This window comes from Pristiophorus japonicus, chromosome 26 (assembly GCF_044704955.1).
Source record: "Pristiophorus japonicus isolate sPriJap1 chromosome 26, sPriJap1.hap1, whole genome shotgun sequence".
NCBI classification, from domain to species: Eukaryota; Metazoa; Chordata; class Chondrichthyes; family Pristiophoridae; genus Pristiophorus; species Pristiophorus japonicus.
Genome location: NC_092002.1, coordinates 15,858,227 through 15,874,503, shown reverse-complemented (window position 1 = coordinate 15,874,503; position 16,277 = coordinate 15,858,227). Strand labels below are relative to the sequence as shown.

The following is a 16,277-nucleotide window of genomic DNA, read 5'->3' as shown; positions in this document are numbered from 1 at the left end:
TATTGGATGCTTCAAAACTGGGATTTGGAGAGTTATGCTGAGGAAATAAAACTGTCAAAAAACATCACTCGCAAGTTAGGCATGCCTCAATTTCTCCTTTGCAAGTTGCAATTAGTTTCTGTGCATAGCAGCGCACTGAAAGTCCTCTTGCTGATATTATCAGAAGAGCCTGTTGTTGGTGTTAAAATGAGCCCTTAACATTAATGATTCCGGGGAAAATGCTTATTGTTAGCGATAATAACAGAATATTAACCAATTGTTATGCACCTGCAATAATAATCCTTTGACATTTTTTAGATGAATGACTAGCGGATCTGTTTTTGCTGGTGCAAATGGAGGAAGAAATGTTGATTTGGGCCCCAAGGCCGCCTGCTCTTTTTCGAACAATGCTATGAGATTGTTTACTTCCACCTGACTGGAAGATGGGGCCTCAGTTTAACATCTCATACTAAAGACAGCACCAACAGTGCAGCACTCCCTCAGTCCTGCACACCCTCAGTCGTACACTGGAGTATATTCTTAGATTATGTGCTCAAATCCTGTGACTACATTCACAGCTTTCTGCCTTAGAGGTAAGAGTGCTACCAACTGAACCAATAAAAACATAAGAACATAAGAATTAGGAACAGGAGTGGGCTATACGGCCCGTTGAACCTGTTCCACCATTCAATAAGATCATGGCTGATCTTCAACCTCAACTCCACTTTCCCGCCCAATGCCCATATCCCTTGATTATCGTAGACTTCAAAAATCTGATACTTGAGTGTAGGTGGAAAAGACCATAAAAAAGGAAAATTAGATTCTTGTATCTCATATATAGAAGCACTGAATACAAAAGTAAAGAAGTGATGTAGAATTGGTACAAGACATTGGTTAGGCTGCAGTTGGATTATTGTGTGCAGTTATGGGAACCTCATTATAGAGAGGATATTGGAGCCAAAGAAAGGGTATCGTGAGAATGATACCAGGAATATTAAGTTAGGAACTAAGAGATTTTCAAAATTAGGAAATGGTTTGAGAGAGTAAATTGGGAAACACTGTTTTCACTAGTTCGCAATCATTAACATGAAGGCACGAACTATTATCACTAAAAGGAAGTTGGAAGAGCTTTTTTCACACAGGGTTTTAAGAATGTGGAATACTTTATCAAAAGTGGGTACTGAGGCAGGGACTACACATGATGTAAAAGGGAATTGGTTAATTATTTGAAAAGGAAGAATGTAAAAGTGTATGGGGAGATAAACAGGAAATGGGACTAGGTTAATTCACTCTAGTTCAAGAGTGGCACCAGCATAGGTGCAATAGACCAAATGGCCTCCAATGCTGTAATATCTAAGGGGGTTATTTTGGTGGAAGTGTGAAAGCAGGCACTAAATAAGTGCTGTGCTAATAAGACACGTCTGTTTGAAAGTTTGGCTTTAGCATGTAATTTTGGTCCTAATTTCTGATTACCATAAATTGAACTTGCCGGGAGATGCTAAAACAGAGACACCTGCAGTTTTAGCACTCAAGTGCTGATTAGATGCAATTTTTGTGGAGCAGCATATGTTGGCTCCATTCACCCACTTCTACGGATGGTATGGTGTGGGCTGGCTGATACACTGCGGCAGGTTTCAGGATGGTTCATGGAAAGGGCATACAGGTTCTCGGATGCAGCACTAGAGGTCCTAGTGGAGGAGTGATGTCCCCGCAGTGGGGAAGGAGTCCACCTCACCCTCCTGTCCCCCTCTCCTCCTCAATCTCCTCCTCTTGTGGCTCCTGAGCTTAACGCTTTGGCACAATTGCCGGTGGTAACGGCTTGTCTCTCATATGACCACTAATCTGGAGAGGCTCTCCTGTCCCTCTCCTCCAGCAGTTGGTGCTGCTCTGCCTGGCCTCATCTCTTCCCCTAGTTCTCCTGCAGACCAAGGGAATCCTCTAGCAAGATGCCAATGACCAAGCATTCCCGTTCTCCTGGTGACTCCCATAAGGTGTCCAATGAGGCAGAATAAAACAGCACACTCATTTTAGGTGAGGTCCTCTGAGAATGCTTGGAATAAATGTTGATAGAATGTTTGTGAAGCTCTCTGAGGTGGATGTAAAAGATCCCATTACACTATTTCGAAGAAGAGCAGGGAAGTTATCCCCGGTGTCCAGGCCAACATTTATGGATATGCTTATTTGTACTGCAAAACTGGCCACCATGCTCCACCCTTTGTCTACAATTGGTCCCCTTTGAGGTTAAGCCACACCTTGAAGTTTCCTGGAAACATAAAAAATAGGTGCAGGAGTAGGCCATTTGGTCCTTCGAATCTGCACCACCATTCAATAAGATCATGGCTGATCATTCACCTCAGTACCCCTTTCCTGCTTTCTCTCCATACCACTTGATCCCTTTAGCCGTAAGGGCCATATCCAACTCCCTCTTGAATATATCTAACGAACTGGCATCAACAACTCTCTGCGGAGGAGAATTCCACAGGTTTACAATTCTCTGAGTGAAGAAATTTCTCCTCATCTCAGTCCTAAATGGCTTACCCCTGATCCTTATACTGTGACCCCTGGTTCTGGACTTCCCCAACATCGGGAATATTCTTCCTGCATCTAACCTGTCCAGTCCCGTCAGAATTTTATACGTTTCTAAGAGATCCCCTCTCGTTCTTCTAAGCTCCACTGAATACAGGCCCAGTCGATCCAGTCTCTCCTCATATGTCAGTGCTACCATCCCGGGAATCAGTCTGGTGAACCTTCGCTGCACTCCCTCAATAGCAAGAACATCCTTCCTCAGATTAGGAGACCAAAACTGAACACAATATTCCAGGTGAGGCCTCACCAAGGCCCTGTACAGCTGCAGTAAGACCTCCCTGCTCCTATACTCAAATCCCCTAGCTATGAATGCCAACATGCCATTTGTCTACTTCACCGCCTGCTGTACCTGCATGCCAGCCTTCAATGACTGATGTTCCATGACACCCAGGTCTCGTTGCACCTCCCCTTTTCCTAATCTGCTGCCATTCAGATAATAATCTGCCTTCGTGTTTTTGCCACCAAAGTGGATAACCTCACATTTATCCACATTATACTGCTTCTGCCATGCAGTTGCCCACTCACCTAACCTGTCCAAGTCACCCTGCAGCCTCTTAGCATCCTCCTCACAGCTCATACCGTCACCCAGCTTAGTGTCATCTGCAAACTTGGAGATATTACTCTCAATTCCTTCATCTAAATCATTGATGTATATTGTAAATAGCAGGGGTCCCAGCACTGAGCCCTGCGGCACCCCACTAGTCATTGCCTGCCATTCTGAAAAGGACCCGTTTATCTCGACTCTCTGCTTCCTGTCTGCCAACCAGTTCTCTATCCACGTCAATGCATTACCCCCCAATACCATGTGCTTTAATTTTGCACACCAATCTCTTGTGTGGGACCTTGTCAAAAGCCTTTTGAAAGTCCAAATACACCACACTCACTGGTTCTCCCTTGTCCACTCTACTAGTTACATCCTCAAAAAATTCCAGAAGATTTGTCAAGCATGATTTCCCTTTCATAAATTCATGCTGACTTGGACCGATCCTGTCACTGATTTCCAAATGCGCTACTATTTCATCTTTAATAATTGATTCCAACATTTTCCCCACTACTGATGTCAGGCTAACTGGTCTATAATTACCCGTTTTCTCTCTTCCTCCTTTTTAAAAAAGTGGTGCTACATTAGCTACCCTCCAGTCCATAGGAACTGATCCAGAGTCGATAGACTGTTGGAAAATGATCACCAATGCATCCACTATTTCGAGGGCCACTTCCTTAAGTACTCTGGAATGCAGACTATCAGGCCTTGGGGATTTATCAGCCTTCAATCCCATTAATTTCCCTAACACAATTTCCTGACTAATAAGGATTTCCTTCAGTTCCTCCTTCTCGCTAGACCCTCGGACCCCTAGTATTTCTGGAAGGTTATTCGTGTCTTCCCTCGTGAAGACAGAACCAAAATATTCACTCAGAGGGTTGTTAACCTGTGGAATTCTCTTCCGCAGAGAGTTGTTGATGCCAGTTCATTGGATATATTCAAGAGGGAGTTAGATGTGGCCCTTACGGCTAAAGGGATCAAGGGGTATGGAGAGAAAGCAGGAAAGGGGTACTGAGGTGAATGATTAGCCATGATCTTATTGAATGGTGGTGCAGGCTCGAAGGGCCGAATGGCCTCATCCTGCATCTATTTTCTATGTTTCTATGTGACAGTGTCGTGACTTGTGGATATCATCCACTCCAACGATGTCCCTTATAGGAGTTTGGAAGAACGTGATCCGTCTTCCCTGAGTTCCCTCTCTCCCTTCCGATCCCCCCCCCCCCCACCACTCTCTCCACCACCCCCCCATCCATTTCTCTCACCTCCCCAGTCTCTCTATCTCCCCCATCTCTCTCTCCCCCCAGCCTCTCACGCTCTCCCCCAGTCTCTCTCTCTCTCCCCCAGCTTCTCTCTCTCTCTCCCCACAGCCTCTCTCACTCTTCCGCCAGTCTCTCTCTCTCTCTCTCTCCTCAGTCTCTCTCCCTCCCCTCAGCCTCTTTCTCTCTCCCCTAGTCTCTCTCTGTCCCCCAGTCTCTCTCTCTCCCTCTCAGCCTCCCACCACTTCTCTGCTCGACTCCACCGCTCTCGGCCCCAGGCCCTCCACTCTCGACCCCAGGCCAGCCACCCTCGGCCACAGGCCGGTTGCGGGGGGAGAGTCGGGAGGGAGAGAGTTGAGTGGCGAGGGACGGTGGGGGGAGAGGGCCAGGGCCGGGGCCTGAGCGGGCGAAGAGAGTCGGAGCCTCAGGTCCTGCCTCTCAGCACAACATGGAGGGAATAATTCAGGCCGGGAAAGGGGAGAGGAGCTTGACAGGGGGCGGGGCTTGACAGACACATGTCTGTCAAAAAAAGTGCAGTATAAATAGTTACACTGATTATTTATCTCTCAATCAACATCACAAAAAAACAGATTATGTGGTCATTATCACATTGCTGTTTGTGGGAGCTTGCTTTGCGCTAACTGGCTGCCACTTTTGCTACATTACAGCAGTGACTACATTTCAAAAAGTATTCATTGGTTGTAAAGTGCTTTGGGACTTCCTTTAGTTGTGAAAGGCGATATATAAATGCAAGTCTTTCCTTTAACTCCAAAAACAAATAAAACAATACATAAAACAGATTAGCTGGTCATTATCACATTGCTTGTGAGAGCTTGCTGTGTGCAAATTACATAGAATTACATAGGATACACAACACAGAAAAAGGCCATTCGGCCAAACCAGTCCATGCCGGCGTTTATGCTCCACTCGAGCCTCCTCCCGTCTTTCCTCATCTAAATCTATCAGCATAACCCTCTATTCCCTTCTCCCTCATATACTTGTCTAGCCTCCCCTGAAATGCATCGATGCTATTCGCTTCAATCCCTCCCTGTGGCAGCGAGTTCCACATTCTCACCGCTCTCTGGGTAAAGAAGTTTCTTCTGAATTCCCTATTTGATTTCTTAGTGACTATCTTATATTGATGGCCTCTAGTTTTGCTCTTCCCTACAAGTGGAGACATTCTCTTTGTATCCACTCGATCAAAAACTTTCATAATTTTAAAGGCCTCTATTAGGTCACCCCTCAACCTTCTTTTTACAAGAGAAAAGAGACATAGCCTGTTCATCCTTTTCTGATATTTATACCCTTGCATTTCTGCTATCAACTTTGTAAATCTTCTCTGCACCCTCTCCAGTGCCTCTATATCCTTTTTATAATATGGCGACCAGAACTGTACACAGTACTTCAAGTGTTGTCTAACCAAGGTTTGATACAGGTTTAGCATAACTTCCCTACTTTTCAACTCTATCCCTATAGAAATAAACCCGAGTGCTTGGTTTGCTTTTTTTACGGCCTTGCTAACCTGTGGCGCAACTTTTCGTGTTTTGTGTATTTGTACTCCGAGAGCCCTTTGTTCCTCTACCCCACAGACTTGCACCCTCCAAGTAATAAGTGATCTCCCTATTCTTCCTACCAAAATGTAATACCTCACATTCATCTGTGCTGAACTTCATTTGCCAATTACATGCCAATTCTGCAAGTTTATTAATATCCCACTGTGATTTGTTGCAGTGTTCCTCAATATTGACTATCACCACTGCCCCACACCCCTAATTTGGTGTCATGTTCAAATTTAGAAATTGTATTTTTGATTCCAAAGTCATCGTTTATATAAATTGTGAACAATAGTGGTGCCAGCACTGAGCCTAGTGAAACACCACTACCCACCTTTGCCACTGTGAATAGCTACCTTTTACCCCTACTCTTTGCTTTCTGTCTTGAAGCCAGCTAGCCATTATGGGCACTTAATCGAAGGCCTTTTGAAAATCTAGATAAATTATATCTGCTCTTCAAAAATACTTCATTGGCTGTAAAGCATTTTGGGACAACCTGAGGCTGTGAAAGGTGCTGTAGAAATGCAAGTCTTTATTTTCTTTATCATTTGGGTTATTTTTGTTAAATTGCCATGTTGTGTGTTATTTATTGCCCTGTTGTACTCACAAACTGAGGGCGGGGGGAAGAGGGGGGGAACTCAGTACAACAAATGTTAGAAGTTTATAATGGGCTCTCGTTACCTAAGGATATACGTGCCTTAGAGGGAGTGCATGGTATGTTTTCTATACTGATTTCAGGGATGAGGGGATTGTCCTATGAGTAGACACTGAGTAGACTAGACCTTTATGGAGGAGTTAGGGTTAGGGTTTGCTGGAATTCCTGAGGATGGAACGAACATGATGGATAAAGGGGAATCAGTGGATGTGGTGTATTTGGACTTCCAGAAGGCATTTGACAAGGTGCCACGTAAAAGGTTACTGCACGAGATAAAAGTTTACGGGGTTGGGGGTAATATATTAGCATGGATAGAGGATTAGCTAACGAACAAAAAACAGAGAGTCAGGATAAATGGTTCATTCTCTGGTTGGCAACCAGTAACTAGTGGGGTGCCGTAGGGATCAGTGCTGGGACCCCAAGTATTTACAATCTATATAAACAACTTGGAAGGAGGGACTGAGTGTAACGTAGCCAAGTTTGCTGATGATACAAGGATGGGAGGAAAACACAAAAAATCTGCGAGGACACAAAAAATCTACAAAAGGACATAGACAGGCTAAGTGAGTGGGCAAAAATTTGGCAGATGGAGTATAATGTCGGAAAGTGTGAGGTCATGCACTTTGGCAGAAAAAAAATCAAAGCGCAAGTTACTATTTAAATGGAGAAAGATTGCAAAGTGCTGCAGTACAGTGGGACCTGGGGGTACTTGTGCATTAAACACAAAAGGATAATATGCAGGTACAGTAAGTGATCAGGAAGGCCAATGGAATCTTGGCCTTTATTGCAAAGGGGATGGAGTATAAAAGCAGGGAAGTCTTGCTACAGCTACAGTATTGGTGAGGCCACACCTGGAATACTGCGTGCAGTTTTGGTTTCCATATTTACGAAAGGATATACTTGCTTTGGAGGCAGTTCAGGAAAGGTTCACTAGGTTGATTCCGGAGATGAGGGGGTTGACTTATGAGGAAAGGTTGAGTAGGTTGGGCCTCTACTCATTGGAATTCAGAAGAATGAAAGGTGATCTTATCGAAACATATAAGATTATGAGGGGGCTTGACAAGGTGGATGCAGAGAGGATGTTTCCACTGATGGGGGAGACTAGAACTTAGAGTAAGGGGCCGCCCATTTAAAACTGAGATGAGGAGAAATTTCTTCTCTCAGATGGTTGTAAATCTGTGGAATTCGCTGCCTCAGAGCTGTGGAAGTTGGGACATTGAATAAATTTAAGACAGTTTCTTAACGATAAGGGGATAAAGTATTATGGGAAGTGGGCAGGGAGGTGGAGCTGGGTCCATGATCAGATCAGGCATAATCTTATTGAATGGCGGAGCAAGCTCGAGGGGCCTGTTCTTATTTCTTATGTTCTTATGTTCTTTGTCCTCCTAGAGTTTAGAAGAATCAGAGGTGATCTTAGTGAAACACATAAAATTTTTAGGGTCTTGACAGATTAAATGCTGGCAGGATGTTTCCTCTGGCTGGGGAGTCTAAAACTAGGGGTCACAGTCTCAGAATTAGGAGTTAGCCATTTAGAACCGAGATACAGAGAAATAACTTCATTCAAAGGGTTGTGAATCTTTGGTATTCTCTACCCCAGAGCTGTGGAGGCTCAGTCGTTGAGTATATTCAAGACAGAGATTGATAGATTTTTGGATACTAAGGGAATCAAGGGATATGGGGATAGTGCAGGAAAGTGGAGTTGAGGTAGAAGATCAGCCGTGAATTTACTGAATGGCGGAGCAGGCTCGAGGGGACGAATGGCCTACTCCTGCTCCTATTTCTTCTGGTCTTATGTCCTTAGAACAATATTCCATTGATTCCAGTTAATCAATGTCCTGCTGTAGCCTTTATTTAACCCGACTGAATCCAAACTAAAATGCTGTTTTTCAAAAAAGCTGTGAAAAATCCAACATTGTGTCAAACGAGTCAGAACCAGGGTGGAAGTACTTTTTAACTTTCCATTGTTCTTTCAGAATAATAAAAGGAAATCCCTCCATGTCAATGTAAAGATAAATATTCTGAAAATAATCTGCAGAAATGAGTCCAAGATGTTTGGCAAGAGCAAGGCCAAGTTGAACCCTGGGGCTAAAACAAAGGTCTGGCAGGAGATTACAAACAAGATGAATATGCTTCAACCTGTCACAAATGCCCAGGGCTTAATGTGATCTGAGATCCAGGCCCAATGAGATACCGTGCAGTGATATTGCTTTGGATGGGGGGCACCCACCATGAAAAATGTAGTTCACACAATGTTTCCACGGCATTCTAGACCTTTGTGCTCCAGAGAAACCTGCCAGAGGAGCCAAAGCCAGGAGTATGTTCTACCACAGCCCCCAAAACCATACTGTAATGTAGCTTCCTCTTGGCCAACAGAATAACTGCAGATCCCATATCAATGCCCAGATCTGGTCTTAGGAGGGAACGATTGTTCATAAATGTTCAATTCAAATCCATTTACTCTTTAACAAGGCAAGTTTTACAACATAGGTGTCAATTTTGAGGCACAGTATGTTGTGTAGATAGGAGCAGGGTTACAAAGGGACATCGACCGATTAAGTGTGTGGGCTAAACTGTGGCAGATGGAGTTCAATATGGGGAAATGTGAGGTCATCCAATTTGGATCCAAGACAGACAAACTGGAATATTTTCTTACTGTCAAGAGAGTGGAAACTGTGGCGCTGCAAAATGATTTGGGTTTCAAAGGTACACAAACGAGTAAAAGCTAGTCTGCAGGTAGAAAAAGTGATCAAACAGGCTAATGAAATGTTGGCCCTTATCTCAAGGGAGTAGGAATACAAAGGGAAGGAATGGGAGAGGGGGGGGGGGGGAGGCTGAATGGGAGAGAGGGTGCCGAACGGGAGGGAGAGGGGGGGAGCGGAACGGGAGGGAAGCCCGCGTCCCGATCCCCGTTCTTCAATGTCCAGGGAGCCCATTCGGACAGGGCCCCTCTCACGCAGCATCGCAGAGATTCGGGCTGCGAGGAGCTACTGCACATGCGCCCACACTCTAGCGCGCATGTGCAGAGGTCCCGGCACTGTTTTCAGCGCCGGGACTTGGCTCCACCCCCCCACCCCTTGTGCTGCGCCACGCCAAGGCCGAAGACATCCTGAGGAGCTCGTAGAATCACAAGGTAAGTTTTCAGCGCCCTTTTTTATTCCTGAAAGTCAGCACACCTCTTTTACAGAGGGCGTAAACTTGGGCCCATTGAAACTATTTCTTCTTTTAGGGGAATCCAGAACTAAGGCAAACAATCTTAAAAGTAGAGCTACGCCATTTAAATGAAATCAGGATTGTTATTTCAGGTGTAAACTATGCACGTTTATGAACTGTGAACTTGCGTCCAAACTTTAAAAGATTGGTTAAAAATAAGAAAGACTTGCATTTATATAGTGCCATTCACGACCATCAGACGTCCCAAAGCGCTTTACAGCCAATGAAGTACTTTTTGGGAGTGTAGTCACTGTTGTAATGTAGGAAACGCGGCAGCCAATTTGCACACAGCAGGCTCCCACAAATAGAAAAGTGACAATGACCAGATAATCTGTTTTTGTTATGTTGATTGAGAGATAAAAATCGGCCAAGTCACCAGGGATAACTTTCCCGCTCTTCTTCAAAATAGTGCCGTGGGATCTTTTACGTCCAACCTGAGGGGGTAGACAGGGCCTCGATTTAACATCTCATCTGAAAGATGGCATCTCCGACAGTGCAGCACACCACTGGAGTGTCACCCTAGATTTTTGTGCTCAAGTCCCTGGAGTGGGACTTGTACCCACAAATTTCTGACTCAGAAGCAGCGGTGCTACCAACTGAGTCATGGCTGACATTAGTTAGTGTAAGGCTGTTGATTAAAAGTAATGTCCTCGATGCTGGAGCCTACTTCAACCACTTGTCTCCTTAGTGCTCTGTAACTCACAGTAGGAAGAAATTTCTAAGCTGACAATATGTACACACGCTATAAAGAATCATCATCTTTTATCAAAGATGAAAGAACAATCTTCTACATCAGACCTCAATCGAGTTAATAGATACCACAGGATAAAATGTATGAGACTGAGGTTCTAAATTGTAAATCTTACAAACCAACTTGATGCTTTTCAAAGTTCAGTTCAGGAAATAAATGCCTCCAGAAATTCAATAGCACATTCCAGGTTTCAAATTCCATTGGTGCACAGTTGTTCAAACTACAGAGGGAAACCAAGGCTACTTAGTTTTCAGCCACCATGTTGAGAGACTGTACCTGGCCCCACAGATGTTCATTCATGGCGGTAGAAATTGCTCCATGGCCGTTTTTGGATGTCGAATCAGTGCCGCACATGCAGCACATGCCTGAGCATGTGGGCGCTATTAAGTAAAGCAATTGATCTTCGTGATTCATTAATATTGTGGCTTCCCCCCTCTCTCTCTCTTCTTGCATTTTAAATATCCGTGGCTCTCTCTTGCTGGTGCTTCTCTTCTGGCAGACCCGTACAACACCCATGACAACAGCAACTACGCAGAATTGTAAACATAGAATAACTGCTGCACTTCCAAAAATAGATTAAAGACATTTGGAAACATTGTAATTTCAGCCAAAACAGGTGCAACAAGCACCCTAGCAGCCTGAAATGACCAATCAGAAACTTACCTTAATGGAGGTCAAGATTGTTGTTTTAAACAATCTTCCATTGTTCACTTTGGTAACAAATTCAGTCTTATTGGTTCGAATCACTTCATTTCTTCAGAGTATAACAGAGTTTACAAGCAGAGTCAGTAGATTTTAACATAGGCAGTGCTCATCCTTGTACGTTTCTTTCTTTGAAAATTTAAAATAAAGCTTATTTTTTATACATAGTTTTTCTTCTTAGCAAACTGGAAATGGCCTTGGCTTATGTGGTAGTCTCCAGTCAATGCCGTGTCCGTGTCTATCGTCTCTGGATCAGTTCCTATGGACTGGAGGGTAGCGAATGGAAGACCACTTTTTAAGAAAGGAGGGAGAGAGAAAACGGGTAATTATAGACCGGTTAGCCTGACATCAGTAGTGGGGAAAATGTTGGAATCAATTATTAAAGATGAAATAGCAGCGCATTTAGAAAGCAGTGACAGGATCGGTCCAAGTCAGCGTGGATTTATGAAAGGGAAACCATGCTTGACAAATCTTCTAAAATCTTTTGAGGATGTAACTAGTAGAGTGGACAAGGGAGAACCAGTCGATGTGGTGTATTTAGACTTTCAAAAGGCTTTTGACAAGGTCCCACACAAGAGATTGGTGTGCAAAATTAAAGCACATGGTTTTGGGGGTAATGTATTGACGTGGATAGAGAACTGGTTGGCAGACAGGAGGCAGAGAGTCGAGATAAACGGGTCCTTTTCAGAATGGCAGGCAGTGACTAGTGGGGTGCCGCAGGGCTCATTGCTGGGACCCCAGCTATTTACAATATACATCAATGATTTAGATGAAGGAATTGAGTGTAATATCTCCAACTTTACAGATGACACTAAGCTGGGTGGCAGTGTGAGCTGTGAGGAGGATGCTAAGAGGCTGCAGGTTGACTTGGACAGGTTAGGTGAGTGGGCAAATGCATGGCAGATACAGTATAATGTGGATAAATGTGAGGTTATCCACTTTGGTGGCAAAAACATGAAGGCAGAATATTATATGAATGGCGGCAGATTAGGAAAAGGGGAAGTGCAACAAGACCTGGGTGTCATGGTACATCAGTCATTGAAGGTTGGCATGCAGGTACAGCAGGCGGTGAACGCAAATGGCATGTTGGCCTTCATAGCTAGGGGATTTGAGTATAGGAGCAGGGAGGTCTTGCTGCAGCTGTACAGGGCCTTGTTGAGGCCTCACCTGGAATATTGTGTTCAGTTTTGGTCTCCTAATCTGAGGAAGGATGTTCTTGCTATTGAGGGAGTGCAGCGCAGGTTCATCAGACTGATTCCCGGGATGGCAGGACTGACATATGAGGAGAGACTGAATAGACTGGGCCTGTATTCACTGGTTTAGAAGAATGAGAAGGGATCTCATAGAAACATATAAAATTCTGATGGGACTGGACAAGTTAGATGTAGGAAGAATGTTCCCGATGTTGGGGAAGTCCAGAACCAGAGCTCACAGTCTAAGGATCAGGGGTAAGCCATTTAGGACCGAGATGAGGAGAAACTTCTTCACTCAGAGAGTTGTTAACCTGTGGAATTCTCTTCCACAGAGAGTTGTTGATGCCAGGTCGTTAGATATATTCAAGAGGGAGTTGGATTATGCCCTTATGGTTAAAGGAGTCAAGGGGTATGGAGAGAAAGCAGGAAAGGGGTACTGAGGTGAATGATCAGCCATGATCTTATTGAATGGTGGTGCAGGCTTGAAGGGCCGAATGGCCTACTCCTGCACCTATTTTCTATGTTTCTATGTCAGCCAATTCTTTTGCACACAAATTTACATTTCTTTACAACATACGTACATCAACATCCTTTTGCAAAGTTGAGGTAGTATGTAGTGGGATGTTTAGTGTAGGGCACTATCATAAACATGACAAGGCCTTACTTCAATTTTGAACACTGGCTGTACCTAAGGTGATCTGTAATTCATTCTCTCTCCTTCTCTTGACAGTTGCTAGGCGAAGGTAATTCTCTCCCTCATGTACCAACAAGGATCCCTTTAAATGGAACAGGCTTTTAAAAAAAGTTGATTTGGGGTCATGTGATATCTTTAAAAAGAAGTTAGATAAATATATATTGAGAAGGGTGACTAAGGGCTGGAGATATTAATAGCATATGCTTGATATTTCTTCATGGTTGATTACAGTTGGCTTGGCTGTTATAAGTAGTGCATCATTGTGGATATGGAACTCTACAGATCCATTTAGAGTTCCTTACACACAGGTCAGTTATTTTTTGCTTATTTGGACAAAGACCTGCACAAGATATGTGCCTCCACCTGGTCTAAGACTCTTCTAGATCACACTTGCTTTGAAGGAAACTACAAGACTATTTATATACACCTTTCACACAAATTCTTTATAAGTTAACAACAACATGTATTTATATTGCACTTTTAAAAGAAAGACTTGAATTTCTATAGCGCCTTTCATGACCACTGGAAGTCCCAAAGCGCTTTACAGCCAATGAAGTACTTTTTGAAGTGTAGTCACTGATGCAATGTAGGAAACGCGGCAGCCAACTTGCACACAGCAAGCTCCCACAAATCGCAATGAGATAATGACCAGATAATCTGTTTCAGTGATGTTCATTGAGGGATAAATATTGGCCAGGATACCAGGGATAACTCTCCTGCTCTTCTTCAAAATAGTGACATAAGATCTTTTACGTCCACCTGGGAGAGCAGACAGGGCCTTGGTTTAACGTTTCATCTGAAAGACCGCACCTCTGACAGTGTAGCACTCCCTCAGAAGACGCAGTTGCCAATGTTGGAGCGATGAAAATTGGGGATGCTCACAGGTTTGTAGAGCTGTTGAATTGGGAGTGGCTTAGCCAGTTATGTGATGTTCACAAGACTCAATAAAACCCCAGCCAGTTGGGTTCAGAGTATCCACAATAAAGCAGGTGGTTGTGAGCCTGGTGGTTGAACTGGTGATGTGTAGTGAGATTGTTAAACCTTTTGCTAATAAACCAACTAATTCCTAATAGCAAAGTGTTACTACAAATTCTTAAGCAAAGAACTCTTGAAGCAAATACATTACACATATGAGACCAAAATTGGAGGTTCACACAGGTAGGTGATTTAGAGCGGATACGACTGACGTGAGACAACTAACCTGCTGGCTTCCAAAAAAAAGTGCAATATTCCTCAAGTCTCAGACTGAAGGTACGGATCACCAATGCTATCCCAGTGGAAGACTACAGAATAGGAAGTTGCAAGTGTTTTGAAATTGAGCTTCTAGCTTTCAAGATATAATGCAGCTGTCCTGGTGGTCACACAGTTTTCTTGTGAAGATTATCCTGAATTGGAAGACATCTTGCCAAATTGCTACGGAGCTGAAATGTAGATGAGACAGTTTTTAAACATTTTTGGTCTGTCATGTTATCTTGTTCATGTGATTTAAGGAACTGTTCATCCTGGTGTGCTGTCAGTGCAGTTATGTTCCTGGATTCGATGCCAGCTACAGCAAAGTTTGTTATAATTGCAGAAGGACACAATGATTTATGCACATTTCCGTTAATCATACTGGTTTTGATATATTATTCATCATTTGTCCTGGAGTGTCTTTCCCAATTTGGGGTTTAATTTCCTACGTGAGCTATTTTTAGCGCAATGGTTAAGACGTTTGTGTTAAATTTCTGTCTGTGTTGATATAATGTGGTCATTAACCTATTTATTTTGAATGGGTTAATTTACCTGCTTAATTATGCAAAACAGCATATTCATTAGCCAGTGTGCTAAAAGTAAGCCTCTTAATATTTTCTTGTGGCAACTGGAGTAGATTCTAAGGGAGGAGGGCTTAAATGTAGTTTAAGTAAATAAATTGAGCAGTCGATGTAATACATTCATTCATCAATGATAAAAAAAAACTGGTGTTGTTACTGTTAATTATGTGATCTTTTACTAGCTTCTCAGGATGCTCTTGTCCAGCCAACCATTTAGATTCCAAACTTAATTTTTGTGAATATGTGGTGCACTTCGCTGCCACATGAAACAAAATGATACACTACAGCACAGAAGGAGACCATTCAGCCTGTCATACTTGTACTGGCTCTTTGAAAGGGCTGTCCAATTTAGCCCCACACCCAAGCTTCTTCCCCATAACTCTGCAAATTAGTCTTCATGTACATGTCCCATTGTCTTTTGATTGTTCCTATGGAATCGGATTCCACCATCCTTTCAGGTAGTGCTTCCAGATCTTAACAATCCTCTGTGAAAACATGTCTCATTTCCCCTCTAGCTCTTTTGGCAATTATTTTAAATCTATGACCTCTGGTTCCCAACCTATTTGCCAGAGAAAGTTTCTCCCGACTTACTCTATCAAAATTCTTCATAATTTTGAAAACCTCTATTAGGTCTCCCCTTAACCTTCTCTGCTTTAAGGAGAACAATTCCAGCTTCTCCAATCTCCCCACGTAACTGAAGTCCCTCGTCCCTGGCATCATCTTGGAAAACTTCCTCTGTACCCTCTCCCATGTCTTCCTCAAGAGTGGTTGCCCAGAATTGTACACAATACTCCAGCTGAGGACTAACCAGAGATTTGTTAAAGTTCTGCATGACTTCCTTGTTTTTGTATTCAATGCCGCTATTTATAAATCAATCACAAACTTAAAGATAATTTGGTATCAACGGTAAGTGCTAATTCAATGGTCCTGTTGATATTGACACCACTTACTGCTTCGACAAAATCAAGTGAAATAGTCATAAATAACGTTAAGCAGAATTCTTCGTAATTGATTCTTAAAAAGATTCCTAGTGGTCTGAGGATACTCACCAACAAAACAATTTATACATACTTCAACATCAACAAAAATCCTAAATGTCTTTTCAATAACTTTGAAAAAAAGATATTGATCAATGGACTGTGTAGATGCTTTGCTGATTATGGTATTTTACAGATTACACAACACTCACAAATACGTCAAAGATCTTTGACTCTGTATATTTGAATGGCATTATGCCTCCAAAATGTTGAGACCCATTGTTAACAGGAAGCTTTGTTAAACCGGGATGGATTAAGGGGGCGAGATGCCACTTGCTTGTAGCTGACGTTTTGGTGGAGTGTGAAGTG

At 43.2% G+C, this 16,277-nt stretch overlaps 1 protein-coding gene across 1 annotated transcript in view; it reads right to left on the bottom strand.

The window, feature by feature from the left end:
• LOC139239096 (myb-related transcription factor, partner of profilin-like) overlaps positions 1-14,341 on the bottom strand; it is an 85,340-nt gene extending 70,999 nt beyond the window's left edge. The window contains exon 1 of the mRNA XM_070867619.1: positions 14,322-14,341. The gene's annotated coding sequence lies outside the window, so the exon portion shown is untranslated. The remainder of the gene's footprint in view (positions 1-14,321) is intronic.
• Between the last annotated feature and the right edge of the window lie 1,936 nt (positions 14,342-16,277).